The sequence below is a fragment of the Monodelphis domestica genome, chromosome 1, assembly GCF_027887165.1.
Source record: "Monodelphis domestica isolate mMonDom1 chromosome 1, mMonDom1.pri, whole genome shotgun sequence".
In the NCBI taxonomy this organism is placed as follows: Eukaryota; Metazoa; Chordata; class Mammalia; order Didelphimorphia; family Didelphidae; genus Monodelphis; species Monodelphis domestica.
The window spans coordinates 696828684-696849322 of NC_077227.1; the positions used below are offsets into that span (position 1 = coordinate 696828684).

Consider the following 20639-nt stretch of genomic DNA (forward strand, 5'->3'; position numbering starts at 1 on the left):
TTGCAGGGAGAGATCAGAGGCAGTGATGGTTGTCAGAGAAAATGTCCATTGCCACTGGTCCTGCTTCAGATCAGAGGATAGGAACTATGTAGCTAAAAACCATGTGTGAAGACAAGCTTGAGCAATCTAATCCTCCTCTGTATTACCACAGCCCAGACCAAGCCCTTCAAGTCCTTCATCTCTCATGTTGATGACTGGCATGGTCCAAAGCAAAGTGGGTTTTCAAAGCCAATGCTTTTGGGAACTCAAATGGGCAGAACCCCAAAAGAGACATTTTCTCATCCCCCTTTCCATATGAGAAATCTGACTCCTGCAAAAAGGTCTTATTTTCAGAGGAGTTTTAAGGTTCCTCCTCACCGAGATTGGAAATCACCATATAGGAAGACTGAATCCTTCCCTTATTTCATTAGGGATCCTGATGCTTTTGATAGAGCCACACAGATGCTGAATGAACGAACAAGCACAAAAAATTCTTCCCTTGCTTAGGAGACCCAAGCCCTAAAACTTTCCAAAAGCAGGTATATATAGCTTGAAGCTTTTTTATTATATCACAACCTAGATGTTTGGGGATGATACCTCAAACTCAACATATCTGAATATGTTCATATAGATTTAGAGAAAGAATGGACCTCAGAAGTCATGTAGTTCAATCCCCTCATTTTACAAAGAAACTGAGGCCCTGAGAGGTTGAGACTTGTTAAAAACCACATGGCTAATAAGTAGCTGTGGTGAAATTTGAATCCATGTCTTCTAACTCCAAATAGGGTGCTCTTTCCTTTGTATAATGCTGCCTCAATTACTACGGAACCTGCTCCCCCAAGTTTATTATTTCTGTCAGTGGTACCACAATTCATGAGTTTCCTGCACTCAGAATTATGGTGTTGTTAAGGATTCGTACTTCTTTATAATTAATTACCTGGCCCTGTCAATTTTGTCTTTGTACTATCTTTGGTGTTTATCTCTTCCTTCCTCTTTATTCCCATTACCAGCTTCGTAGAGACTCTCATTACTACCACTTGCTGGATTATTGCAGTAGCCTCCTAACAGGTCTTCCTGCCTCCATTCTCTTCTTTCCCTTCCATCCCATTCTATATATGACTGTCAGCTGAAATCATCATCATCATCATCATCATCATCATCATCATCATCATCATCTTCATCATCTCTTCCTCCTCTTCCCCAAAGTCACACAGTTAGTTACCTAGGTCTCAGATGAAATCTTCTTTTATGCTTAGATCTAATCATGTCACTCCTTGGCTCAAAATCTTGCAATGGCTCCCTAGAGCTTCACATTTAAGGTCTTCTATAATCTTGGTGCCACTCTACCTTTTCTGCCTTATCTTATACTGTTTTTCTCCACATTATTCTATGCCCCAGTCAAGTTGGACCTTTGTTCCTTCCTTCGTTCCTTCCTTCCTTCGTTCCTTCGTTCGTTTGTTCCTTCCTTCCTTCCTTTCTTCCTTCTTTCCTTCCTTTGTTCCTTCCTTCCTTCCTTCCTTCGTTCGTTTGTTCCTTCCTTCCTTCCTTCCTTCGTTCGTTTGTTCCTTCCTTCCTTCCTTCCTTCCTTCCTTCCTTCCTTCCTTCCTTCCTTCCTTCCTTCCTTCCTTCCTTCCTTCCTTCCTTCCCTCCTTCCATCTCTCTCTCTCTCTCTCTCTCTCTCTCTCTCTCTCTCTCTCTCTCTCTCTCTCTCTCTCTCTCTCTCTCCTCTCTATTCCTCTGTTCTCATAGATCTTTGTGACTAGAATGGCAGGACTCTTACTTTTACTTCTCTATCAACTTTCACTATATATTGAATTCTTATCCATTCACCAAAGCCCAAATGAAAGACAATTTCTTCCAGAGAGTCTTCCTTGAACTTTTTCCTCAGCTGGTAATGATCTTTCTATACTCTCAGACCTCACAAATTATTATAATTATTTAAGTATGTATTGCCTCTTAGACTGGGAATTCCATAAAAGCAAGACCATATCTTATGGACATTTCATATTCTACCCCCTTATCTACCCCATACTTAGTGAGACTGTTAACACAGTGTTCTACATTTAACAGAAATACATTTTGTTGAATTGAACTTTCTCTGAAAAACATTTTTTCATTTCTTTATGAAGTCATGCCACAAATTTAACTAGATCAAATAGATAATATATACTCACAAAAATTAAATTTTATAATAAACAGATTAATATATAAGTATATAGTAATATAACTAGGATTTAAATGTAGAATAACCTAGCCTTTGAGCATGCTCAGTTTGTGTAATATGCAGTCTCATAGGTCCTTTACTTAGTGGGGTAGCCTTCTTTGATTGGCTGCATCTTTAAAACTGGTGAAACCAAGCTGATCTCTTTCCACCATCTTTTTGGCCACTCCTAGGTGCTGTACCCAGATGAATCCCTCGGGGGGGGGGGGGGGGACGGGGGGGGGGGGGAAGGATTTCCTTCCTTGGCTTACTCCCTATTTACCCTGCTTAGAGAAAAGGACCTGGGAGTATTTGTCTCTATGCTGTTTGTTCTCAGTTTCAGGGGCTAGAGATAATCCCCACAAACCCTTGTGGCTTGGAAGCCAAGACTGCAGGCAGGATGCCCAACACAGGAGCCCTGAGAAGCAAGGGTGCCTTGGGCCTGAGGAAGGTTTTGGAATTAGAACTGGGACTGTGCCTGGTGGGAACAGAGCTAAACTATGAACCTAATCCCTTTCATTCCCCAGTGACCAAGGCAGTGCTGGGGGCAGGGGATTATGCTTTCATGGGTTAGGGGAGGGGAAAGTAATTTTATATATTTACAATAATATCTTTCTGAGGTAAATATCCTTTGTAAGAGCTCCACCGTGTTATAATAGTAATGTCCTTTTTGATATGTGCACACATTTATTTATAGTAATGATCTCAAGGCCCTCATTCAGGAACTAGCCCATTTTTATGTATGCTTTGGCAGGTCCCATCTGCCCAAGTGTACTGAAAAGTTTAAATCTGATTAAAATCAAAGTTAATTAAAACAAAAAACCCTTCCAACACATACAGCTAAAACACTTACAGTACATTTTTAGATAGTGAGCTAAAAAAAACATGACCTTTAAAAATTTCATTGAGCTAAAAGCAGAGACTTTTATTAACTAATAAGTAAAGGTGTTTAACAAACAGTCAAATTTAGTTTTGCAATCTCCTTCTGGAGTCTCTCTGGTCTTGGTCACGTCTGTGACCTGAGAGTAGGGGCTAAGGAAAAAGTCCTAGGAAGCAATTTCTAGGTTTTCTGCAGCAGTTTGCAGCTGTTCAGAGGCAGAGAGACAAAATTAAAGTTAGGAGTGACTGAGAGAGTCAGGGCTGGTGTCCTCATTCTTCCCCTTCATACTCCCAACATCAGACTCTGGAGGACACTCATTAGAAAGCTTTCTCCTTCCCTACATGCTCCAAGTTCTGTTTTTCTGGATCACAATGCACAAATCCTTCCTTTTATCAGTCCCCCAGCTGTCCCAATAGCCTGCTCCTGCCTCCTATTCCACAGGATGTGCTGTGAAACAAAATAATTGGCTTTTGTATTTAAGAGATTCTCTCTAGAGAAATTTAACTTTCTTCCTCTTTAAGGGTTTTGGCTTGATTTGATTTGATTTTTTTTTTTTAAGTCAAAAGACATTTCGTCTCCTGTTAGAAAATAAAGGCTTCTTGTGAGGAGGGTAGTTTCCATAAAACATGGAAAGATCTACATGAATTGATGCAAAGTGAAATGAGAAGAACCAGGAGATTATTGTGTACAGTAACAGTAACATAATAATAATCAGCTCTGAAAGAGTTGGCCATTTTGATCAATACAACAATCCAAGACAATTCCAAAGGACTCAGGATAAAAAAATGATCTCCACCCCTAGAGAGAAAGAACTGATGAACTCTGAGTGCAAACGGAAGTTATAATTTCCCCACTTTATTTTGCTTGCTTTTTTTTGGCAATATGGTAGCTAATGTGGAAATATATCTTTTACATGATGACACGTATAACTGATATCATATTGTTTGCCTTAGTGGTCTAAGATTTAAATTAGTATTAATAACTCCAAGTATTCCATAAGGTTCCATAAGGGCCTCCCCATAAAGCACTTCTGTTGATAAAGTTACAAAAGGGATGTTTGACCTAAAATACTGTTTGAACATTTGATATCCTTATTTTGTACTGTTTCTCTTATAGTAGTCAACATGCTTTCATCTTTTGTCTCCCAATAGAAGAAATATACTTGCATTAGTTTTTAATTCAATCTTGACCTTTAGTCTATATTTCTAATCTATTGGCATATGCAGCAGCATGAGGTCATGGGAAGAGTGATGGGATTAGAGTTAGGAGATAAAGGTTCATCCTTGATGCCCTAGATACTATCTCTGACTATGGGCAGGTCTCTTGACTTTTGAACCTTAGTCCTCACATCTGCAAAATGGGGAATAATATTACTTGTGCTACTGATCTTCCAGTGCTATTTTGAGGTAAAGGTTCAACTGGAAGAATGAGCCAATGTATCCGTTTCTATCCTTTCTTTACTCTGATTATGACCATAGCCTATTCATGTATCATCTTAGCTTTTTCTTTGGCAGCTGCCCACCTTTTAGCACTGCCAGTGCTATTGCTATGGCTGGTTTTCCCTTTGACTGATCTGAACAGTTTTCAAGGATGGCTGTATGTGGCAGGAGTTACCTGCCAGAAGTTTTTGCTTCCTCTTTTCCACACACCTTTTGCCTCATCTAAATATTCTCAATGATCTTATCATACTTGCCAACCTCAGGCTAGCTGTATTGGGATTGGTTCTTGCTCCTCTAGAAACCAGACAAAAAACTTGAGGCAGAGAGAATTCTTTAGATATTCAGTTCTTTCTTGGTGCCAGTGTCTTATTTTCCTGTTTGTTTTATCTTTTCCCTTCAGTTTTTTAGAATTTTCTGGTTCTTGACTATTGTCTTGAATGTTCTGATCTCTTGCCTTACGCTGTATCATTTCTAGTATTTGTGCCGTCCCAGTTCCTAGCTGTTTACCTAATTTGACTGGTTGCTTTCTCCACCTGTCAAGATTTGTAGGCAGCTCTACAAACTACTTGCATTAGTTTTCAACTTAGTCTTGTCCCTCAGTCTACAATTTAAATCTGTTATCATATATCCAGCAGGATGAGATCCAGGGTAGAATGATGAGATTAAAGTTGGGAGATAAGGTTCAAAAATGTCTCTGATATTATCTTCAACTGTGGGCAAGTCCCTTGGCTTCTGACCCATAGACTCACTGAGCCTTTTTTTTTTTTTTTGGAAAATAAACTCATTCTAACTTTGGATGCTCACCTGATCTCTGACACCACAACTCTCCCTTTACCACTAGCTTCCTGGACCTTCCTTTATTTTCAGAACTATCTTCTACTCCCAGACTCAAGCATACTTCCTGATCTAGAATCTGAGTTCTGTTGCTGACCATAATTCTGGTGCTGCTGCCACTGTTTGTGGGAAACTGTCCGTATTTGTTGTAGGCAAGCAGTTGCATTCTGGTAGTCAAGTGATATGGGGGTTTGAGATTAGATATGTAAAGGGATAGGCAGGAGGTGAAGGGATGGCATTAGGAAATGTGGGTAGTGCCAGTATTAATTCTGAATTTTGAAAATAATTTCCAAGGCTGCTCTTGCACATGGCTGACATCTCCATGACTCCCACACAGTACTTTGCTGGGATTAAAACTACTGGCTGACACTCCAAACACATGCCCATACTGCTGCTTTGATGCTTCACTACCAATTTGAGAAGTGATGCTCTTTGCTTCAATAAATGCCCTCTTTACACTTCTAAGGTTTTTGAAGTCAAAGGTCAGGGACTCACAGCTTCTCCTTAGCTGTCCTTATATCCAGGATAGCAGTTTGTTTTTTTTTTGGATGCCTGTACTAATTTAAAATGGTGCTATTGGGAAGACTAAATCTGTTTTCTGAATGAATGTGTGTGTGCGTGCACGTGAGAAGATCTGGTTTTGAATTTTGCCACAGGCACTTAAAAGCTCAATTCTCTGCAAGTCACTTATGCTCTTGGGTCCTTGGTTTCCTTATTTGTAAACTGGAGATATTAAAAGCACCTACATAACAGGAGATCAAAAATGAGATAATATATATACAAAGTGCTTTTTAAACTTGTAAGCAATATATAAAATATATAAAGAGACAGTTATTATTTCTCTCATTGTTTAGCCCAGGGATTCATAACTTTTTTTGTAATCATAGATATTTTAGGTAAAGGAAGCATATGGACCCTTTATCCTGAAATATATTACTGAATGCATAAAATAAAATGCACAGTATTATAAAGGAAATACATTATATTGAAATAGATATGTAAAAATTTCCCCTTTCCAAGTTCACAGATCGTCTGAAATCTACTTTGTAGATTTAAACCCCTGGTCTAGAGAGATTAGGGAGTCACCATTTCTAACACCAGCCCCGTGGGGAGAGTACACTCATTTGTTGGTGAAATGTGACCTTCCAAAGGCCTGTTTCTAGAGCATCAGCATGGGATGTAGATAGAGAAGACAGCTGCCCTGATTTTCATTCCAAGGCTTTTTTCTCCTGGCATGTGCCACTCTGGATCAGCACCAGGGACAGCAGCATTGTCCTCTAACACAAGCTAAAAGAATGAGTCTGTTCATAGGGCAGAAGGGCTGTATCCAAATGGACTACCTTCAGGGACTGGCCTTTTGCCTTGAGTGGTGGTTAGAGAATGAACAGAGGTTTCCTCAGGAGGGTCAACCCAGCAAGGTAACTGCCCATTATTCCAGATTCAAAGCAAAGGTCTTTTGAAAAGAAACTCACTGCTTCTAAGCTTCATCTGTTAGAATCATCAGCATTGAATTTCCTTGATTCCCTGACAAAAGAAATGGAGTGGCATAGGATGATTTGGTTGTACTGTCTCATTTTTACAAATGAGGAAACTGAAGTCCAAACGGAATAAATAATTTGCCCAAGGTCACATAGCTAGGCACAAAGTAGGCACTTAATAAATGTTCATTACTTGAATGAATTGTAGAACTGGACCTAGATATCCTGACTCAATGTGAGGTGTATTTTATTGATCTTGAGCAGTCATTCTTCAGGCTGCACTGGTGTGAGTGATAGAAACTAACACTGAACCACTAAACATGGAAGAATGCTATTATCAAGGTTCCTATTAGCTTCATCCCTGGATGAGAGAGCAGGGTCTCTCTGTATCACCGGGCATCCCAATTGCCATACAGTTGGCATGGAGTATTGGAAGTTAACTAGACTTCAGATCCAGGTCTGAAATACTACAGAAGGTAGGAGTCATCTTATTAGACCCTGTCACTTTCCATCTTCATCCCATTTCCTGCACTGCTTTTCTTTTTTTATCTCTTTATTTTATCCACTCTTTCTGCTTTGCTGATTCCCTACTTCCATATCTGGCTGTTTGGTATCTCTATTATTCCTTAATAGGAGAGGAATTAGCTTCTCTAGGAAACTTTTCAGCCTTTGAATCCATCATTATCAGCTGCTGTCCTCAATTTCTTTATGTTTCCCCTCCATGTCACTACTATGGCTCCTCTGGGAGGTGGCAGGAAGTTAAATTATGCTAATAATTTATCTCAATCCTAAATCTTCTCTTCTGATCCTGTAGAAATGTTCAAGAAGTTGAGCTTGAGTACCACCCACTCTAAATCTTCTCAACAGAAATAGTTTGGTAAGGCTTGGAACAATTAGAAGAAAGTCTCAGGGTAGAAGGAACAGAGGCTAGGTAGGCTGTTTGCTCTTCAGAGGTTGAATCCAGGTATTTTTTCTTCTTTCAAGAGGTATTGACATGGTAGCCTTGGATAAGTCATTCCTGACTCCCTACCTAGAGAGGTATTCCCTTTCTTCTCCTTCTTCTCAACTGATATGGAAGAAGAATGGGATATATTTAACAAGTAAGAGGAATCTGTATACATGTTCACCAACTCTCTGCAAATTAAAAGCTCTACAAATAAGGCAAAAAAACAGGGAAGTGACTTGCCTAAAGTCAAGAGTAGAAAATCTTTTAACTCTCAAGACTCATTAGATCTCTAGTCCTTCTATGGCTTGCTTTAAAAAGGAAATTGTTTTAAGAAGAGAAATCATTTTTAAAGGTAATGTAGCAACAGATTTAGAGTCAGATTAGAGTCAGATTCTAATATTAGGTTCATCACTTACTAGACATTTGACACTAGGCAATTCACTTAACTTCTTGAGTCATGGTTTCCTCCTCTATAAAATGAGAGGATAGATCTAGATTACCTTTAATACCACTTCCAGCCTTTGAACCTAGGTGTCTACTTAGTAACATGGAATTTAGAGCTGAAAAGGATCTTGAAGATTATCTAGATCAAATTACTCCATTAACTGATGAAGAAACCATGGAAGGTAAGTGACCTTTCCAAGGCCAAACATTCCCCTCCTTGCAGTTCTGAGTTCAAATCCTGTTTCAGAAATTTATGAGCTATGTAGGAATATCAATTAATCACTCTGTGCCTCAGTCTCCTCATCTGGGGATAATAAATAGTATCTATCTCACAAGGTTGTTGTAAAGATAAAAATGAAGCATTATCTGTAAAGTGCTTAGTAAATCTCAAGTGCTATCATTAAGTGGTTAGGTATTGTTATTTATACTATGTTGGTGTGATTGTGACATCTCTTTGGGGTCCTAAAGATGAAGAACAGTCAGATTTTCCCTTCTATTGTAGGAATGAGCACACTGAAAGGAAATTTATTTCTACCTGCTTTCCACAGTGAATCAGACCCCACCTCCTTCTTCTAGTCATCATATTCTGTTGCATTCCCTTTGCTAATTATCAAGCATTGCAATATCTCAACAAGAAGAAAGCAAACCTTTTGCAACATACCGAAAATTGTCATATAGCAATCTTCCTGGAAAAGAGTGAGGGTCTTCCCAGTGCTGAACCACGTGAATCCTGCAAGATACAAAATGCAGAGAGAATGAACTCATTATTACAGGAAACTAATTGCTTGCATGTATATGTATATATGTATATATACACACACATATTCCCTAAGAATTTGCAAAACATTTCCCCTGCAAATGCTTGTTGGCACAGAGGCAATATGATGTGGTAGAAAAAGGACTGGATTTGCTGTCAGAGCCAGTGGGTTCAAATCCAGGCTCTGCTACTTATTACCTTTGTGACTTTTGGTGAGGTCTAGCTTCTCTGGAACACAGTATTTATCTTTATACTGAGGGGGCTGGACTAGATCATTTCTAAGGTCCCTTCTTGCTTATTATGATCTTTCAGGGAACCTTCAGTTGAAGTAGTTTATGTGGAATATTATCCCCATTTTACAGAATTAAATGCCTTGGCCAAAGGGACACAGCTTAATAAGCTCCTAGCCAAGTCTTCTGATTCCAAGACTATGGCTCTGTCCATGGTACCACTGTCCTTTGTACCACACTGCCTCTCCATTGGCTAGCAAATTGTGATACCAAGTACCATTCTCCCTTTTGTAAATCTGATTGTTAATATTTACTTGAGCTCTATGATTCTATTTTGAGTACCAGAAAAAGAGAATTATCATTGTTTTATCATTCATTTGCTTCACAGTCTCTTCTTTAGGTGAAATAATATGAAATTCTTTACTTTTTTGCCTCAGTCTATTTAATCAACCCTGAAGCATGCAACATAGATGCTTAATGCATGCTTGTTAAATTTGATTGTGGCTCTTCTGGAAGTTCCAAACTTGATCAGTTATTAAACATTTTATACTATGTATTAGGCATTGTGCTAAGCTCTGGGGACACAAGAAAGATAAAAGAAGACTCTGCTTTCAAGGACTTCACAATCTAATAGGTGTGCAAACCAAGCTATAGATAGATTTAAGAGAGGAAAGGTATAAGAATTAAGGAGGATTGGGAAAGGCTTCCTGTAAGAGGTGGAATATTAGTTGGGACTTGATGGAAGCCAGGGAAGTCACCAGGGGAAGCCCAAAGTGGAGTACTCTAGTAAGGATAAGGACATAGTTAACTAGAAAGACAATAATTGCTCTCACTTTGATAGGCTTCAAGCATGACAAAAGACTTTTCTCCCAACAACCCTGTGAAGTAGGAAGTGTGGAAGCTAGTAATCTCATTTACAAATAAAGAAATAGCAGCCATGGTTCCCTAGACAGGAAGTGGCAGACCTGTGATTCAAACCCTGATCACTGCTTCCAAATCCAATATTTTTTGCTCATACATGGCTGCCTTGTGTTTCCTGCCAGTCATGCATTATGACATTTATTTTCTCAAGTGACGAAACAAGTTAGCATCTTTTCCCAGCCATTTCAGGATCTTGGTTGTTGTACATTTTTCAAATTTGTGAAATACAAAAAGTATGGAGCTCTTGGGAGAAAAGAATGAGGATTTCTGGGCAGTATCCTATTGTTTCCACATGAGTAGAGAACAGGTATTGGAGGAGACCAAGGGGAATGAGAAGGTAGAATGATGTTAAGGACCAACACTAAATCAGCTTCCAAGTGACATGCAACAGACAATCAGTCAATTGATCAATATACACTTAGTAATCACCTCCTGGTTGCCAGGTACTAGGCTAAGTGCTGGGGACACAGAAAGAGGCAGAAGACAATTCTTGCACACAAGGAGGTTACAATCTAATGGGGGAGACAACATATAAACAAATATATACAAATAAGCTATACACAGGATAAATAGCAAATAATTAACAGAGGGGAGACAGTAGAATTAAGAGGGATAACATAGTGACCAAAGTGCTGGATTTGGAGTCAGATGATCTGGGTTCAAATCCTGTCTCTGATAATATCTCTGTGGTTTTGGGAAGGTCACTTCCCCTTTCAAGGATTATTTCCTCAGTAATAAAATGAGGGAATTGAAGTAGATTGTCCTTAAAGTCCTCTTACAACTCCAAATTATATCATAAGAAAACATTTTCTGTTATCAGGAGTTTCTGGCTGGTACTTTGCATAGTGTGAGATCAAGCAGGACAAGGAAATCTGCCACTCAGAAAATTCAGTCGTACAAGATAAGGAAGGGTTAGACAGACAATAAGGCCAGGACATGGAGCCATTGTTGTGACCTTTAGTGTTTCATGTGGCATGGGTTTCCAGGAGGTAAGCAAGCAGTTTGTCCCAGTTCAGTGATAGGGATAGAGAGCCCTGAGAGAGGGCATACCAGTGAAGGGGTCCTTGGGTGATGGTTCTCACCACAGGGTACTGACTTGAGGGCTTTCTTCCCATGGTGTACCCTTATACATTTCAAAGAGGAGGAATACCACCCCCTCCCAATGTAGCTATCCTGGGTCAAAGTCCCAATGACCCTATCCTTGTTATGGCTCTGTAAAATGAAGTGGAATTTAGTTGGCCTTCATGAAGAAAGGAATTCTATGTTCATGTTTCCTTCCTTCCTTCCTTCCTTCCTCCCTCCCTTCCTTCCTTCCTTCCTTCCTTCCTTCCTTCCTTCCTTCCTTCCTTCCTTCCTTCCTTCCTTCCTTCCTTCCTTCCTTCCTTCCTTCCTTCCTTCTCCTCCTTCCTTCTTCCTCCTCCTCTTCTTCCTCCTCTCTCTCTCTCTCTCTCTCTCTCTCTCTCTCTCTCTCTCTCTCTCTCTCTCTCTCTCTCTCTCTCTCTCTCTCTCTCTCTCTCTCTCTCTCTCTCTCTCTCTCTCTCTCTCTCTCTCTCTCTCTCTCTCTCTCTCTCTCTCTCTCTCTCTCCTCTCTCTCTCTCTCTCTCCCCCCTCCCTTCCTTCCCTAGGCAAACAAGGTAAAAAGCCTTGTCCAGGGTCATACAGCTAGGAAGTGTCTGAGGTCAGATTTGAATCCAGGTCTTCCTGACTCTAGGCTGTATGCCATTTCGCTGCCCATTTGCTTTCATGTTTCTTTACCTTACCTTTCCCCAAAGTAAAAAAGTTGAAGATGAAATTGGCTCTGCTACTCTCTACTTGTATGGCCTGGGGCAAATGAATCATTTAACTTTTTTTGGGGACCTCAGTTTCCTTATCTGAAAAATTAAGAGATTGGACTTGATAACCTCAAATATACCTTCTAGCTTTAAATCTGATGATCCTCTGCCAGGTATAGCAGGCCTTTGCTTTTCACTTTGTCTTCTAAATCAAAGGGCACCCCTTGGGCCATTAATTTTGTACAGCTCACCATTGTGCCAAGAGCTCCTACAGGCACTGCCATATGTCCTCCTTGGCTCTGACATAGCCTGCACACTTACTATTATTTTGAGGATGCAGAGACCTAATAGCAGCTGCCCAGACTTATCAGTGGCAGCACCAGCTGGTAGGTGAAATCTTTGCAACTTCTCAAATTCTGTTCCTCTATAGGCTTTTATGAGATTGGAGAGAAAACAAGGCCCACTTAACTTGACCCAACCCCACCATCTTCCACACAACAAGTCAGAAGAACAGCTATCTGATTTTAGAGAGAAAGTAATCATGAAAACAACCACAGCATTCAGCAATAGCCATTGAAGCACAACTGTTGGAGTTGCCTGATACAAATAAGAGACCAGACAAAATTGCTTCCTCAGCTCACCTTCTTCCATAGTTGTCCAGTAGAAGAGCTTTTGTTTTGCTTAAAGCACCAATGATCATGGGCTAAATCTGCAACTGAGCTCCTTCCATTAAAGTCCTCTTTTCTGCCAGCTTGATTTCTGGGGCTACAGGGCAGGTCCCCTGAAGAGTCCATGGTAGCCCATTTTACAGAATTGTTATGAGGCCATCTAATTCACTTTCTTTCCCTCCCTTATTTCTTCTCTCCTCTTCTTTCCTTCCTTCTCTTCCTTCGTTCCTTCTCTTCGTTCCTTCCTTCGTTCCTTCCTTCGTTCCTTCCTTCGTTCCTTCCTTCGTTCGTTCCTTCCTTCCTTCCTTCCTTCCTTCCTTCCTTCCTTCCTTCCTTCCTTCCTTCCTTCCTTCCTTCCTTCCTTCCTCCCTCCCTCTTTCCTTCCCTCCTTCCCTTCCCTTATTTTCCATCTTAGTATCAATTCTAAGACAGAAAAGCAGCAAGCGCTAGGCAAATGGGGTTAAGTGACTTGTTACACAATTAGGAACTATCCAAGGCCAGATTTAAACCTAGGACCTCCTGACTTGCTTTTAGTTTGGAGAGAATTCCACTAAGGCTAAGGAAATATGCTAAAAAGAAGTCAGAAAGTTAGTCCTGCCCCCACCCCCCATCATATGCCTTGGGAATTATCACTCAGCCTTCTATAATTCTTCTTGTTCTTTCATTCCTGGTTTCCTCCAGTATCCCCAAACACGCAATCTGTTACCCAGTCCTATTGAGTTGGCTTCCAAAATGTCAAATTATTTTCTTCCCCTTTTCTCTTTTAGGAGCACTGGTTAAGCTCTTATTCCTGATGCTAATTTTACTATAATGATCTCCCTGCCTCTACTCACTTGATTCCACTAAATCTTTGACCAGAATAATATTTTGTTATATATTAATATTTTATCATTTGTTTAAATATTAATACTAAATAATGGATATTTATGACTTATTTATTATTTATGATAATATATGTTTGCACATTTCCTTAAAAAAAAAGGCAGCTCCCTTCTGCCTCCAGAACAAACAGCATGCTTCTTGGCTTGACATTCAAGGCCTATGACAATCTATTTGTGATCCTCCCTAATTGTTTGTGATTCCCCTTTTCTTCCCTCCTTCCTTCAATTTCTTTTCATTTGCTTGGTATAGATTTTGTATTTCCTTATCCATGTCCATATGGTTTCCCTCACTTAGAATATAGTTTCCATGAGGGCAGGGACTTTTTTTTTTTGTTGGTCATTTTATCCCTAGTATCTTGTTTGGTTTTGCCCAACCCCATTTGGGGTTTTCTTGGCAAAGATACTTGAGTGGTTTTCATTCCTTCTCCAGCTCATTTATACAGATGAAGAAACTGAGGCAAACATGGTCAGGGGGATTGTCCAGGTTCACACAAATTGTGTTTGAGGTCAAATTGTGAATTCAGATTTTAATCTACCTACTTAACACTTTGCTAACTGAATTGAACTGAATCCCCCTGTTCTGCCTTAGTGAACACAGCTCCCTTTTACATGTTGTACTTGCTATTCCCTTATCTGCCCTTCCTTACTCTCCTTTTCCTTACTATTCCCAATTCCCTCTTCCAACTTTGTGTCTTTGTTCACACTCATGTCCACACTTCCCTGCCAGATTCCTTCTTTTTGATTTAAAAAAATATATGTATTTTTTTACTTCAAGTTTAATATCCCTTCCAAACATGAGTATTTCCAGATTCAAAGTAGAACATAAAAGAGGATTATACATGAAACTGTAAATCTTGGTTACACACAGTTTGCTTTTTTTGAGTGTTTAAATTCAACATGGTATTTTCAAAATTGTCATGCTTCTCTGTGTTTCCTTCTGTTCTCTGTGCATTAAAAAGTTTTCAACAGTTTTCTCTCTTTTCTGGGATTAATATGTAAAAAAAAATACTGAGGGGGCAGCTAGGTGGCTCAGTGGATTGAGAGTCAGGCCTAGAGATGAGAGGTCCTGGGTACAAATCTGATCTCAGACACCTCCTAGCTATGTGACCTTGAGCAAGTCACTTAACCCTCATTGCCTAGTCTTTACCACTCTTCTGCCTTGGAGCCAATACACTGTACTGATTCCAAAATGGAAGGTAAGGGTTTTAATTAAAAAAAAAATCCTTGCCTAGGTATCAGTTCCAAGGCAGAAGAATGGTAAGGGCTAGGCAGTGGGGATTAAAGTATTTACTCAGGGTGACTCAGCTAGGTAATGTCTGAGGTCAGATTTGAACCCAGCACCTTTCATTTCCAAGCCTGGCTCTTTATCCTTTAATCCATCTAATTTGTCCCTTTTTTGATATCATTGTTGCTAATCTCTTTCCTTTGAAATTTTCTTTCTATTCCCAAAAGGGACTCTTATAACAATCAAGTAAAACAAATCTATACAAAGATCATATGAGAAGATGTCTTTGTGCACCTTGAGTCTATCACCTTTCTTTCCAGAGCTGGGCATCATGTGTTATCATTCCTTCTCCCTTTGGAAAGCCTTTCCTTCCTCCAAAGCTCTACTAGAGATCCACCATATTGGTGAAGTTTTCTCCATTCCCTCTATTTGAAAATAAGATTTCATTATCTGAAACTCTCCCTCTTATGCACTTAACCTCATTTTAACTTGTAGTATAGGTTTTTGTGTCTTTGCATTTTCCTCATTTAAAAAATTTTAATTTAAAAAAATCCTTCCCTACCATCTTAGAATCAATACTGTGGATTGGTTCCAAGGCAGAAGAGTGGTAAAGGCTAGGCAGTAGGAGTTAAGCAGGATCACTCAGCTAGTAAGTGTCTGTGGTCACATTTGAACCCAGGTCCTCTCTCCTGTTCATTTATAGGTACCTTAAAGGCATGCACTGTCTTTATTTCTCCTTTGTATCTCTCAGACCTTAGCATGGGCCTGGGTACATAGAAGCACTTAAATTCCTTTGAATGGACTCAACACATGTGATGACCACTTAGGATATGCCCACATGATTGTTGACAGAGAATGACAATAATAAACATATATTAATTGTCTGTTGCAGAGATGATACTAAGTTGAGATCGCCCATGACCCTAGTCCTCAAAGAGCTTAGAGTTGAATGGGGAGCTACCCAGTTCTGCCCTTATTCCTTGGGAGATGCTTTCTAAAGATTAAATGACATGGAAACATGGCAGTCTTCTTTGACGTGTGCTTTTATAGCACCTTGGTTTGTTTTTACTTCAGCTGCTGCTAATGGTCTAGTTAGAGGGAGAGCTCTCCAGAAGAACTAAAGAAGGCTATCTTCCTTTCACCCCAGCCCATAAAAAAAAGTAACCTATAAAAACATCTGAGACAGTGAAGGCCAAATGATAAAATGGAAACGCTACAGCAATATCTCTTTTTTTACTTTATTCCTTCTTCTTTTCCCTTGCACATAGGATGCCATGCTCAGATAGGTTTCAGAACAACTTTAGAATTATAGGGGTTCAGTCTCTTGGAATCTAAGCTCAGGAGGGAGGAAAGAAATCTTTCAGAAAGAAGAACATTCTGCTCAAGATGGCCTCACATTTTTTTTCTTCTGAAGTGACATGAAAGGAGACATCAAAATAGGCAATTAAGCCCCCCCCCCCCAACTTCTTTTAAGAATTAGCTGAAAGGTTAATCTAAGTAGGAGTAATTAAATGACTTTTTTTTTTTGCATTTCTTGGGCAAAAGAATAGGAAACAAAATCAAAAGTCAAATACATTCTGGACAGTCTTGCTCCAAGAGAAGAAAGCAATACATGGTACCTTGCATTTATGGTCTCTGTACTAACAGAAAAGTCTGTGTGCAAATGAGTGTGTAGGTGGTTAAGGGAATTTATGCTCTAAAATGAGACATCCCTTGTAATTTGCAATGGCTGAGAGGTGCATTTCTGAACAGCACCACGCATCAGCAATCCATCAATCCTATCTAAATTGGCAGCAGTTTCTAATCAACTGACATGCCAGCTAGTTACATATTATTACTTTCAGAAACAGATGGCAGCTGTGGGGGGAAAAAGTGAATTGTAAAATTTCTCAAAAACGTGCCGAAGCCCTTTGCTTGGAAAACCCAATTCTCCCCAAACAGTACAATGCCCCAGCCCGGCTTTCTGCCACACAAAGAAAGTCATGCATAATCTGCTCTCATTTTGATTTGCCATTTGAAATAAGGAAAATATGATGAAAGGCAAAACATGGGATACCCAGGTGCTTATCATAGGAGTTAGAGCTCAAAAGGAACCTTTGAGATAGTCATTTGGTACACCTCCTCCATTCTGCAAATGAGGAAACTGAGGCTTAGAATAAATGACCTTCCCAAGTACATAGAGATAGAAAAGAGCAGGGATTTAGGGCCCTCTGACTTAAAATTCAAAGCTTTTCAACGTCATGCTACCTCTACTATTAGAGCCAAGTCAGGATCCTAGGTGAATTCTGATTTGGTCAATTCCTTGCTATAACCCTAATCCTTCCCACCTGATTTCTGCTAGAGGTGTTCTTAACTTTCTGTTCTGTACCCCATTGGTTCACCCTTCTCAGAATAATATTGTTAAATGATTAAAGCATAGGATTACAAAGAAAACTAATTATATTCAAACACAGCTGTCCAAATAAAATTCAAAGACTCCTAGTTGAGCCCCTCTATATTTTCTGATCTCAACTCCTAAGCTGTGTTGTTGCACACTTATTTATCCATCCAGCCATCAACAAATACTTATCGAACCTCTATTATATGCCAGGCACTGAGCTAAGGGGGATACACATACAATAAATAACATAATCCCTACTCTTCTTATGGGTGAGTCAAGACAACAGGGACAGATATAAGTATAGATTATGAAATTAGAATACTTTTTTCTGAACTAAGTTTCCTTCAGCACAATCTTGAGCCTCCCACTATTTGGACAAGGCCTTCTGGATACAAAATGCCACAAGGAGCCTTTGAAGACAGAAAAGTATAGAAGCAGTAATACATTCCTTTTCCCATAATGCTCTTCCAAACTCTCTTGCACTTTTATAGCATTGATATTTCTTGTTGCCATGAGTTACCAGAGATTATAAAGGCTTTTCAATTGGATTCATGCACAAAGCCATCAGGTTCCCAAACTATTTTCATGGGACCAGACACCTCTTTAGCCAAGAATGATACAACTGGAGCTAAGCAAAGCTTACAAGTAGCAGTGACAGGTTTGAAGAGTTGAGTAAAGAGGAGAAAATGAAAGGAAGGGAGGAGGGAGAGAGTAAGAACAATAAAATGATCGGCTGTCCAGAATGCACCAGAAATTGCTTTCATTGCCATTCACCAGCATGCATTCATTCAAAACACTTATTATTTCATTGCCCACTATCCATTTTGGCAATGCATGTCTTAGGCACTAAAAGGGATACAAGGATAAATAAACATGGCCCCTTCCCTCAAGGAATTTATAGTCTACTATAGATGATAAGGACAGGTACTTGGAAAAATATAATGCACATGAGTATGTGGTAAATTAGGTGGCACAGGGGATACAATACCAGGCTGAGAGTCAGTAAGACTCATCTTCATGAGTTCAAATCTGACCTCAGACACTTACTGACTGTGGGACCCTGGACAAGTTGCTTAACCCTGTTTGCCTCAGTTTTCTTATCTGCCAAATGAGCTGGAAAAGGAAATGGCAAACCACTTCAATATCTCTACCAAGAAAACTCTAAAGGGGGTCATGAAAAGTTGAACACGACTGAAACAATTAAACAACAAATTCTGCAGAAGAAAATGAAGTACCTAAAATGGAACTCATTATCTTTTCCCCCAAACCCACCTCTCTTCTAAATGTCCCCATTCCTATTGAGGGCACCACCATCCTAGCCACCCAGGATTGCAAATGTGGCATCATCTTTTTGACTCTTCCCTCTCATGAACTTGCTTAGTCCCTAGCCAATTAATTGCCAAATCTTGTTGATTCTTTGGGGTCTTAGCGAGTGGCTTCCTCTTAACTCTAGGATCTGAAGCAAACTCCTCTGATTTGGCATTTAAAACCTTTCATCATCTGGCTCCAAATACATTAAACATCATTTTCCTTTATGAACTCCAGAGTCCCACAGCACATTACCCTATTTGCTATTCCTCACACATGAACATTCCATCCCCACACACATTGGATGTACAGGCTATATACCCTATATACCCCTTGCCAGGAATACATTCCCTCCTTGTCTCTGCCTTTTAGAATCTTAGAATTCCTAGCCTCCTTCAAGGCACAGCTCAAGTGTCATCTTATGTGTAGAAGTCTCTCCTAATTCCCCCAGCTGCTACTCTTTCAATTACCTAATTATGACATGGTTTTATTTGGTGACATCAGTGGTCATATCTATCTCTCTTTCTCATCTTTCCTTTCCCTTCCTTCCTTCCTTCCTTCCTTCCTTCCTTCCTTCCTTCCTTCCTTCCTTCCTTCCTTCCTTCCTTCCTTCCTTCCTTCCTTCCTTCCTTCCTTCCTTCCTTCCTTTCTTTCTTTCTTTCTTTCTTTCTTTCTTTCTTTTCTTTCTTTCTTTCTTTCTTTCTTTCTTTCTTTCTTTCTTTCTTTCTTTCTTTCTTTCTTTCTTTCTTTCTTTCTTTCTTTCTTTCTTTCTTTCTTTCTTTCCTTCCTTCCATTCATCTATCTTTCACATCATGACTTTATCCATTGTGATTTTGATATGTTGCCAATCAGCAAAAGAAATTAAATAGGAAGTTTGGGGGAGTTTTGTGGAAGCCAAAGATGACATGGAGAAAGTTTAGAAATTATCTAGCCTATGACTAAATAATTAGCCCCAATTCTACAATAAGATACTGTAAACACTGCATAAAAGAAAAAGGAAAAATTAAGGCTTCTCTGATATGAAGTGGCACCCAAAATTTTTATATGATTTTCGGAATCATAGGGGCTCTATAGCCCTAAACTCCTTGATGTGGAAGGAATACCTATATGTTTGTGTGTGTGTGTGTGTGTGTATGTGTGTGTGTGTGTGTGTGTGTGTGTGTGTTAGTGGTCATTAGACTGACCTTTAACTAGATGAAAAGAGGGAGCTGATTTCCATGTCTTTAGTAAGCTGTCAGTTGAATGGTGGATTTTATACTATACATATATTTCATTGCTTTTCTTTTGTTTTTGTGGGGCTTTTAGTCTTGGATATTATCACAAGGAAATGTGTAAAGTTATGACTCCAAAAAAGCTCACTTTAATGGCTCATAAGAGATTTTGTTTTGTTATGGAGTTGTTTTGGGAATGGGGTGGAGTCAAGTGTTTCAAAGATAATTTAAGCACAATATGAAAAAGGGTTAGTCCTACTACTAAAGACTGCTAGGTGGCTCAGAGGGCCAGGCCCAGAGATAGGACTTCCTGGGTTCAAATCTGGTCACAGATACTTCCTAGTGGGCAAGTCACTTAATCCCAACTGACTAACCTTTTACTACTTTTCTGCCTCAGAACCAATACACAGCATTGATCTAAGACTCTAAGACAGAAGATAAAGGTTTTTTTAAAAAAAAGAACAGTAAAGTGAGGTAAAAATGAAAAATGATGCTAAGACTTGACAACTGGTTATTTATTATTAGACAGCTGAAATAATATTTAGAAAACAAAGACCTGGAAACTGAAGCAGTAATTATTCCTCTACTATTTGGCATAGGCTAATTGAAGTTGGAAGAACAGTGAGAAGACCAACCCAAAACATGTCATGGGCAAGAAAATATGAAGACTGGAGCACTGAGGACTGGAACACCATCATTTTTACCAATGAAATTCACTTTTTAATCCAAGTCTACCCAAAATGTTGTCAGAGGTCCAGTTAAGATCTGATCATCATCATCAGAGCATAAAATACTGCACCCCCAAGATAAATTTTAGAGAATTTTTCCTTACTTCCAATGATTCTGGAAGTCTTGTTCCTACTGAAGGAATAATATATTTGGAAACAGAAAGAAAATTTCATCAATTGCAGAAATTCCCAAATAGAGATGGAATACTACAACATGATCTTGCACCATGCCATACATCCTGAAAGGTGAAGAAAAGCACGCAAGAGAAAGAAAGATAGACATGCGTTACTAGCATGGGAATGAGGTTCATTTAAACCTCACCCAAAACCTGTGGGCTATAATCAAAGCTAGACTTGG

The 20639-nt window shown here is 39.4% G+C and overlaps 1 protein-coding gene across 4 annotated transcripts in view; it reads right to left on the bottom strand.

Moving 5' to 3' along the window:
• Nucleotides 1-20639, bottom strand: part of SMPD3 (sphingomyelin phosphodiesterase 3) — a 288206-nt gene that overhangs the window by 84625 nt on the left and 182942 nt on the right. For all 4 annotated transcript variants that reach the window (XM_016427761.2, XM_056810121.1, XM_016427762.2 and 1 more), the window contains exon 3: nt 8862-8930. The gene's annotated coding sequence lies outside the window, so the exon portion shown is untranslated. The remainder of the gene's footprint in view (nt 1-8861; nt 8931-20639) is intronic.